Raw genomic sequence first — 9,961 nt, 5'->3', positions numbered from 1 at the left:
TCCACATGGAGCTGGGAAGGAGGACGGGGATCACCACAGAGAGGAAAGGTAAAAGACTGCCCACATATGCGCACTACAATACTTTGATATGACTTCAGCCGGGAAGAGACAAGTGCGCATGTGCAGGAGCACAATGGAGGACAATGTGTGGATGACGTAGGACTTGTCATCCACATGGAGCGGGAAAGGAGGACGGCAATCGCCACAGAGAGGAAAGGTGAAAGACCGCCTGCGCATGCGCACTACAATACTTTGATCTGACTTCAGCCGGGCAGAGACAAGTGCACATGCGCAGGAGCACAATGGAGGACACTGTGTGGATGACGTAGGGCGTGTCATCCACACGGAGCGGGGAAGGAGGATGGTGATTGAGGCAGAGAGGAGGTGACGGACCGAGAGCAGAGACGCCCATCAGACCCGACCGCTCTTTTTTACATTATACAAAAAACATGGAAGGAACAACTAAAAACACGAGACCTAAAACTATTTGATGTTCTCGGCACCAGACACAATTTGTGATGGATAATGGTAACACTTTGCAATTGAGTTGTATATTTTCAGCAGCTAAAACTGAGGAGTGCTAAAAAGAAAAAAGTTCCAGAATAGTTTTTGTTTATGGGGAATCCAAGTATTTACAAACAAGTTTTCTTCCACGTGTTAGATTTAGCAGCACAGTGCACAAGTTGGCGACACAATGGATGTTCTTGATGACGTCTCATGTTAATACTGTTTCGCTTTACCCCATGGCTATGGAGTGGCAGCATATTGCACTTTCCTGGTAGCATTACCACTAAAGCTGACTGCAAATCTCTCCACAATGCCAGGATTTGTCAGACGAGCTCATTATTCATGCCGCTGCGGGGCAAAGCTGACAAGACAATATAATATAATCCTCTGCGGCCCATAAGGAGATGAAGATATGGAGGGAAATGAAGTTGTATTCTTCGTGAGGTTGCAGACCTCATAGCGAGGCGCACATTTTACCCCCCTTGTGTTTATGGAATTAGACGGACCCCTCTTCTGTTATTACTACATCAGTATAGAGAAATAATCACAATTATATAGAGATAAATGCACAATTAGGAAAATAGGATCTGACCTTCTAATGGATGGATTTACACTTAGTTATACCATGGCGAATAATCCATCCTTGTTATATACTGTACATTCCATTATGGAAGTCCTGGCTTATTTTACAGCCGCCATATAACACTGCCAAACAATGACCAAGTAATACTACCAATAACTGATCACAAATGATAGTGCCATACATTATAGAGCAATACACAGAATATTACTTAATAGTGTCCAAATATTAATGCCATTCTTTATTTACTATTTTACCAGCCCCATTCAGTGCTCAGTTTCGCCATACAGCGCCCAATAATAGTACCATACAGTGATCAAAGACAGTGCCATATAGCAAAAGCAAAATCTGAGCAGTATGAAAAAGGTTGCAAGGGATTGTAGTATGGTGTACTCGCGTCTCCAGAGCATAACTTGACATGCTGCAGCTCTGGAAGCCGCACCGCATGTAAGTTTACGCTGTGGAAAAGCAAGCACAGTGGGCAGGAGATTTCCAGTAATGCCATCCACTGTGCTTGTGCTGTACAACGCAGTGAAAACACTCTGCATCCAAAATGCTGCAATTACTGATACATTTAAAATGACTAAAATAAGGATATTGTAATTACTAATAGTAGCGTTTGATAGAACATACAGTCATGGCCAAAAGTTTTGAGAATGCTACAAATATTAATTTTTACAAAGTCCACTGCTTAAGTTTTTCTAATGGCAATTTGCATATACTCCAGAATGTCATAAAGAGTGATCAGCTTAACAGCAATTACTTGCAAAGTCAATATTGGCTAAGAAAATGAACTTTAACCCCCAAAACACATTTCAACATCATTGCATTCCTGCCTTAAAAGGAGCAGCTAACATTGTTTTAGTGATTGTTCCAGTAACACAGGTGTGGGTGTAGATGAGGACAGGGCTGGCGAACAATCAGTCATTATTAAGTAAGAATGACACCACTGGACACTTTAAAAGGAGACTGGTGCTTGGTATCATTGTTTCTCTTCAGTTAACTATGGTTATCTCTAAAGAAACACGTGCAGCCATCATTGCTCTGCACAGAAATGGCCTAACAGGGAAGAGTATCGCAGCTACAAAGATTGCACCTCAGTCAGCAATCTATCGCATCATCAAGAGCTTCAAGGAGAGAGCTTCCATTGTTGCTAAAAAGGCTCCAGGGCGCCTAAGAAGGACCAGCAAACGCCAGGACCATATCTTAAACCTGTTTCAGCTGCAGGATGGGACTACCAGCAGTGCCGAGCTAGCGCAGCAATGGCAGCAGGCCGGTGTGAGTGCTTCTGCACGATCTGTGAGGAGGAGACTGCTTGAGCAAGGCCTGGTTTCAAGGAGGGCAGCAAAGAAGACACTTCTCTCCAGAAAAAACATCAGGGACCGACTGATATTCTGCAAAAGGTACAGGGAGTGGACTGCTGAGGACTGGGGGAAAGTCATTTTCTCAGATCAATCCCCTTTTCGATTGTTTGGGACATCTGGAAAACAGCTTATTAGGAGAAGAAGAGGAGAGCGCTACCACCAGTCTTGTCTCATGCCACTGTTAAGCATCCTGAAACCATTCATGTGTGGGGTTGCTTCTCAGCCAAGGGAATCGCACCACTCACAGTCTTGCCTAAAAACACAGCCATGAATAAAGAATGGTACCAGAATGTCCCCCAAGAGCAACTTCTCCCAACTGTCCAAGAGCAGTTTGGCGCCCAACAATGGCTTTTCCAGCATGATGGAGCACCTTGCCATAAAGCAAAGGTGATCACTAAATGGCTCATGGAACAAAACATAGAGATTTTGGTCCATGGCCTGGAAACTCCCCAGATCTTAATCCCATTGAGAACTTGTGGGCAATCATCAAGAGACGGGTGGACAAACAAAAAACAACAAATTCTGGCAAACTGCAAGCATTGCTTATGCAAGAATGGAGAGCGATCAGTCAGGATTTGCTCCAGAAGGTGATTGACAGCATGCCAGGGAGAATTGCAGAGGTCCTGAAGAAGAAGGGTCAACTCTGCAAATATTGACTTGCTGCATTAACTCATTCTAACTGTCAATATAACCTTTTGGTCTCATAATATGATTGCAATTATATTTCTGTATGTGATGTAAACATCAGACAAACACAATTAAAAACCAGAGGGCAACAGATCATGTGAAAATATAATTTTTGAGTCATTCTCAAAACTTTTGGCCATGATTGTAGTATATTATTTTTTTTCACAGGCAAAATAATAATAATTATAATATAATAATAATAATAATAATAATAATAATAATAATAATAATAACAATAATAACAATGATAATAATAATAATGATGATAATAATAATAATAATAATAATAATAATAATAATAATAATAATAATTATAATAATAGTAATAATAATAATAACAATGATAAAAATAATAATAATGATAGTAATAATAATAATGATAATAATAACAATGATAATAACAATGATAATAACAATAATGATGATAATAATAATAACAATGATAAAAAATAATAATAATAATGATAATGATAATCATAATAATAGTAATAATAATGATAATAACAATGATAAAAATAATAATAATAATAATGATAGTAATAATAATAATAATAATAACAATTATAATAATAATAATGATAATAATAACAATGATAATAATAATAATAATAATAATAATAAATGTTTTATTTATTTTACATTTACGATCTTGGGAAGTTGGAAGATCGTCTTTACCAGCTGTATCCTCGTGTCCTGGACTGTTTACACAGAGCTTTTCCTTATTTTGTTTTGCAGAGGAAATGTGCAAATGTACAATCAAAGAGGCGGGGGCGAAATTCAGAAATAAATCTCCTGGACTCAGGAAGATTCATTCACAAAAAAACATGTCACGTCTTCAAGGTCCCCAACTACATCATCTGGAATTTACCATAGTTTAGTTACAAAAGTATCTTTGGGAAATTAAAGGATAGAAGGTGACAAAAATAAAGAAGAATAACCACAAAAATCAATACAGAATTCAGTGGTGAGTCGCTGTAGAACCTCTGCTCCCGGGGATTGAGGGATTCCATGTGTCTCCCGGGTAACAGACTATACATGTCAGCCCCTTGTGTAGTCAGGTCTTGCAGTCATGTTAGGGGTACTTTGCACATTGCGACATTGCTACTGCGATATCGTCCGAGTCAAATTGAAAGTGACGCACATCCGGCGCCGGTAACGACGTCACAACGTGTAAAGCCTAGATGCGCCGATAAACGATTGCAAAAGCGTCGTAAATCGGTGATCTGTGTAGTGTCGGTCATTTTCATGATGTCGCACCAAAAGGAGATACGATGTTGTTTCTGGTTCCTGCTGCAGCACACATCGCTGTGTATGAAGCCGCAGGAGCGAGGAACATCTCCTTACCTGCCTCCACCGGCTATGCGGAAGGAAGGAGGTGGGCGGGATGTTTACGTCCCGCTCATTTCCGCCCCTCCGCTTCTATTGGCCACCTGCCATGTGACGTCACTGTGACGCTGCACGACCCGCCCCCTTAGGAAGGAGGCGGTTCGCCGGCCAGAGCGACGTCGCAGGGCAGGTAAGTGCGTGTGAAGCTGCCATAGCGATAATGTTCGCTACGGCAGCAATCACAAGATATCGCATTTGCGAGGGGGGCGGGTACTATCGCGCTCGGTATTGCTAGCATCGGCTAGCGATGTCACAATGTGCAAAGTACCCCTTACTTTTTTTCTCTGTACAGTTCAGGCAGTAAAACATTAGGCTAGGTTTATTTGCTTTCTCTAACCTGTGTGACGCATATCTCTGCAAAAGAGCTGTATACACAAAACGGTAAGATTAGTGCATGACCCTAACAGAATTAAAGATTTTGACCCAGCGCCACCACATGGGAAATGAAGCATTATAATTTCCGATGGTTTGTGTAATGCGGGGCGAGCGCTGTATTAGTGGCTCCACTGGACCTAACGTACCATTCACTTTCCTGGGGGAGTGAACCGGACCGACTGCCGAGTCTTCACACGCTGATAAGCAGCCGGTAGAAGGCAGCCCCAGGGGATATGTGGTACCCCGGCAGTTGGCACCACGAACACAATACATTCTCTAATAGAAACGGTCGCAGCAGCAAGCAGAGTAGTGGATCCGTCCAGGATGGATGGTTTTGCTGCAGCGGCCGGCATGGATACTTGCAGCAACTGGTATTGAGCAGACAGCCGGCGTAGATGGTAGTAGCAGCAACGGCAGATAAGGAGTGCACTGGAACAGAAGAACAAATCAGCAGCAGGGGGGACCTGAGAGCTAGCAACATTACTAACTCATTGCCCAGGCACCTTCCATAGGGGGAAAGGTGCCTTAAGTACTTGCAACCTCTCAGCTGACCTGAGAGGCACTTCCGGGTTAGAGTACACTGACCCTTTAAGAAAATGGGAGTGGCCGTGCATGCACCCTTTGGGCAGAACCAGGAAGCCTGTGATGTGCTCACAAGCTTTGGGAGACAGCAGCATGGACCAGGCATGGGGCAGCCACCTTGGAATATCTATGCAGGTGAGGTAACTGACGTCCCCACCAGGGGAGGGGGGCAGGACAGCGCAGGGACGCCGATATGGGTGTTACAGCCGGCAGTTGTGCAACATCAATCCCTTGGGCAGCAATGAAAAAACGTCCAAAATTTTCCAGTGACCGGCTCATGCAGCCTTTATCTATCACCCCCATTTCTTCAAGGTGGCTAGACCATCATTGTTAAAGAGCACCTGTACTTTGTGTCACCTCCACCTCATTGTAGATTGTAAGCTCTTATGAGCGTCATTATTTTTGCTTTAATTATTGTATCTTCTATAAGGCTACTTTCACACTTGCGTTGAACGGCATCTGTTGCATTGCGTTGTGTGACGGATGCAATGGATGCATTGCATATAATGGCGCAACGGATGCTGCAAAACAACGGAAAGCTTTTTTTTTCTTTTTCTTCTTTACAGTTTTACCAGCAGCAGACTATTGCTCACGGAGCACTCACATGCCGGCGGCCGGGCGCTCAGCTGAGAGCTCTCAATAGCCGGCGGCCGGGTGCTCAGCTGAGGGCTCTCACATGCCGGTGGCCGGGTGCTCAGCTGAGAGCTCTCACATGCTGGCGGTCGGGGGTGCTCAGCTGAGTGCTCTCACTTGCTGGCGGCCGGGTGCTCAGCTGAGAGCTCTCAATAGCCGGCGGCCGGGTGCTCAGCTGAGAGCTCTCACATGCCGGTGGCCGGGTGCTCAGCTGAGAGCTCTCACATGCCGGCGGCCGGGCGCTCAGCTGAGAGCTCTCACATGCTGGCGGCCGGGCGCTCAGCTGAGAGCTCTCACATGCTGGCAGCCGGGCGATCAGCTGAGAGCTCTCAATAGCCGGCGGCCGGGTGCTCAGCTGAGAGCTCTCACATGCCGGTGGCCAGGCGCTCAGCTGAGAGCTCTCACATGCTGGCAGCCGGGCGATCAGCTGAGAGCTCTCAATAGCCGGCGGCCGGGTGCTCAGCTGAGAGCTCTCACATGCCGGTGGCCAGGCGCTCAGCTGAGAGCTCTCACATGCCGGCGGCCGGGCGCTCAGCTGAGAGCTCTCACATGCCGGCGGCCGGGGGCGCTCAGCTGAGAGCTCTCACATGCCAGCGGCCGGGCGCTCAGCTGAGAGCTCTCACATGCCGGCGGCCGGGCGCTCAGCTGAGAGCTCTCACATGCCGGCGGCCGGGGGCGCTCAGCTGAGAGCTCTCACATGCCGGCGGCCGGGCGCTCAGCTGAGAGCTCTCACATGCCGGCGGCCGGGCGCTCAGCTGAGAGCTCTCACATGCCAGCGGCCGGGCGCTCAGCTGAGAGCTCTCACATGCCGGCGGCCGGGCGCTCAGCTGAGAGCTCTCGCATGCCGGCGGCCTGGGGCGCTCAGCTGAGAGCTCTCACATGCCGGCGGCCGGGCGCTCAGCTGAGAGCTCTCACATGCCGGCGGCCGGGGGCGCTCAGCTGAGAGCTCTCACATGCCGGCGGCCGGGCGCTCAGCTGAGAGCTCTCACATGCTGGCGGTCGGGGGTGCTCAGCTGAGTGCTCTCACTTGCTGGCGGCCGGGTGCTCAGCTGAGAGCTCTCAATAGCCGGCGGCCGGGTGCTCAGCTGAGAGCTCTCACATGCCGGTGGCCGGGTGCTCAGCTGAGAGCTCTCACATGCCGGTGGCCGGGTGCTCAGCTGAGAGCTCTCACATGCCGGCGGCCGGGCGCTCAGCTGAGAGCTCTCACATGCTGGCGGCCGGGCGCTCAGCTGAGAGCTCTCACATGCTGGCAGCCGGGCGATCAGCTGAGAGCTCTCAATAGCCGGCGGCCGGGTGCTCAGCTGAGAGCTCTCACATGCCGGTGGCCAGGCGCTCAGCTGAGAGCTCTCACATGCTGGCAGCCGGGCGATCAGCTGAGAGCTCTCAATAGCCGGCGGCCGGGTGCTCAGCTGAGAGCTCTCACATGCCGGTGGCCAGGCGCTCAGCTGAGAGCTCTCACATGCCGGCGGCCGGGCGCTCAGCTGAGAGCTCTCACATGCCGGCGGCCGGGGGCGCTCAGCTGAGAGCTCTCACATGCCGGTGGCCGGGTGCTCAGCTGAGAGCTCTCACATGCTGGCGGTCGGGGGTGCTCAGCTGAGTGCTCTCACTTGCTGGCGGCCGGGTGCTCAGCTGAGAGCTCTCAATAGCCGGCGGCCGGGTGCTCAGCTGAGAGCTCTCACATGCCGGTGGCCGGGTGCTCAGCTGAGAGCTCTCACATGCCGGCGGCCGGGCGCTCAGCTGAGAGCTCTCACATGCTGGCGGCCGGGCGCTCAGCTGAGAGCTCTCACATGCTGGCAGCCGGGCGATCAGCTGAGAGCTCTCAATAGCCGGCGGCCGGGTGCTCAGCTGAGAGCTCTCACATGCCGGTGGCCAGGCGCTCAGCTGAGAGCTCTCACATGCTGGCAGCCGGGCGATCAGCTGAGAGCTCTCAATAGCCGGCGGCCGGGTGCTCAGCTGAGAGCTCTCACATGCCGGTGGCCAGGCGCTCAGCTGAGAGCTCTCACATGCCGGCGGCCGGGCGCTCAGCTGAGAGCTCTCACATGCCGGCGGCCGGGCGCTCAGCTGAGAGCTCTCACATGCCGGCGGCCGGGCGCTCAGCTGAACGTTCGGCCACCGAGAAACAAAATAAAGTTTCTATGATTTAAAAAAAAAAAAAAAAAGAGCATGTGCAGTGAAAAATAAAGGTTTCCGCCACTCAAAAAAACGTTACATGCTGCGTTCATTCCGCCCGACGCGGCGTCAAAATAACGACACTGCGTCGTCCAGCGGATGCAACCCTGACACTTGCGTTACAGTGCGTCGTCCATACAAGTCTATGGAGAATAGCGCAGTGCGTGATGGACTGCGCTGAACGCAAGTGTGAAAGTGCCCTAACAGTTACTAATGAATATTTATTTATGAACCTCTGAAGTGTAAAGCGCTGCGGAATATGTTGGCGCTATAGAAATAAAGATTATTTTTACCTCCACAAGTGCTGGCTTTTTGACTAATTTTTTTGGCTAAGACAACCCCCTTCTCCATCACTGAGCACAAAAAGTAACCGATTTTAGAAACCCCCCCCCTTATAAATCCAAACTCCAAACCATTTTAGAAAGCGAAAAATGTCTCCTGTTCTTATATACTTTGCTTTTTTCCCCGAATGTTTACAAACAGAATGGTTTTGACAAATGAGTCTCGTAAACATTATTAACAGTCGTATTATTTAAGATAAATATTTTTACGGAGATATTACGTTACGGCGGCTCTGCGGTGAGAGTCAGGCGGGATTTATCTCTGCAATGATGAATATTCATAGCGGATAAATGATGCAAAAAACGGTACAACATAACAGCATGTGTAATATGAGAATATGGATAAGAAAACATTACAAAATGTAGAAAAGCAGCAAGATATCATAATTCAGGTTATCAATACTATAAAGCAATAATCGCCTACACGCATTTATCCAGATGAGTTACAGAACTACAACGCTCAGTGCACCGCCCCCGTGTCAGTAGCCGAGCTGCTCGGATCCGGAACCGCGGTGGCTCGAGGGGTCTCCGGACCCGGGGGTCGCACGGACACTTGAAGTGAAATGGGGGGGCATATGTACTGGGGGGATTAGAAGTTCGTGACGTCATCCACGGTGCGTGGTAAGATGGAGTACCACCGCTGCTGTAGGGCGGGCCTGGTGGCGGTGGTATGGTAGGGGTTTTGCCCCGAGGCCCGGTGATGGAGGTAGTGAAGGGGTGCCGTTGGGGAGGAAAGGGTTTTCTGCGTACTCACTCAGTCCAAGAATACTGACACCAACAGCTTGTAAACCAGAATTCTGAGCACCGCTGTAGCAGGGAGGGAGCACGCGTGGATCCGTGCCCCTTGGTGTTGCTTGTTAGCCTGTGACCTTTCCCGTGGCACTCTCTGCACTATTTGGACCCTGTAGTGTGGAACTAGTCGGGTCCCGCTCACCCGTATGGCTAACGGAGTGAGGGTGCTCTCGGGGTTCACGCTTGGGATTTTCTGGACGATATAGTGGGAAAGTCCTATCCCCTCGGTACCCCGATTTTGGAGCAGGTGAGGGATGAATATTGAAGACTTCACCCCCGTCGGGTAAATTACTGGGCTGCGTGAAGCTACTTCCCGGCCTAGGATCTGCGTACCCCGTCGTGCCCTGGCCCCTGCCCGGAGATGACTCAAGGCCTTGGCAAATCCGTGCCCCTTGTCATGATCCCCTGCAACCAGGGTTCCAGCTCCTACCAGGCCCAGACCAACGTCTGCCACCTAGTATTCTCCAAGGAGCTCAGCTCCTGACCTCCTCTCTCCTTCACCTCCAACACTTCACTTTTTCTCCACTGCTCCTAACACTTCTGAC

The sequence above is a fragment of the Anomaloglossus baeobatrachus genome, chromosome 8, assembly GCF_048569485.1.
Source record: "Anomaloglossus baeobatrachus isolate aAnoBae1 chromosome 8, aAnoBae1.hap1, whole genome shotgun sequence".
In the NCBI taxonomy this organism is placed as follows: Eukaryota; Metazoa; Chordata; class Amphibia; order Anura; family Aromobatidae; genus Anomaloglossus; species Anomaloglossus baeobatrachus.
This window is presented reverse-complemented; position numbering follows the sequence as displayed.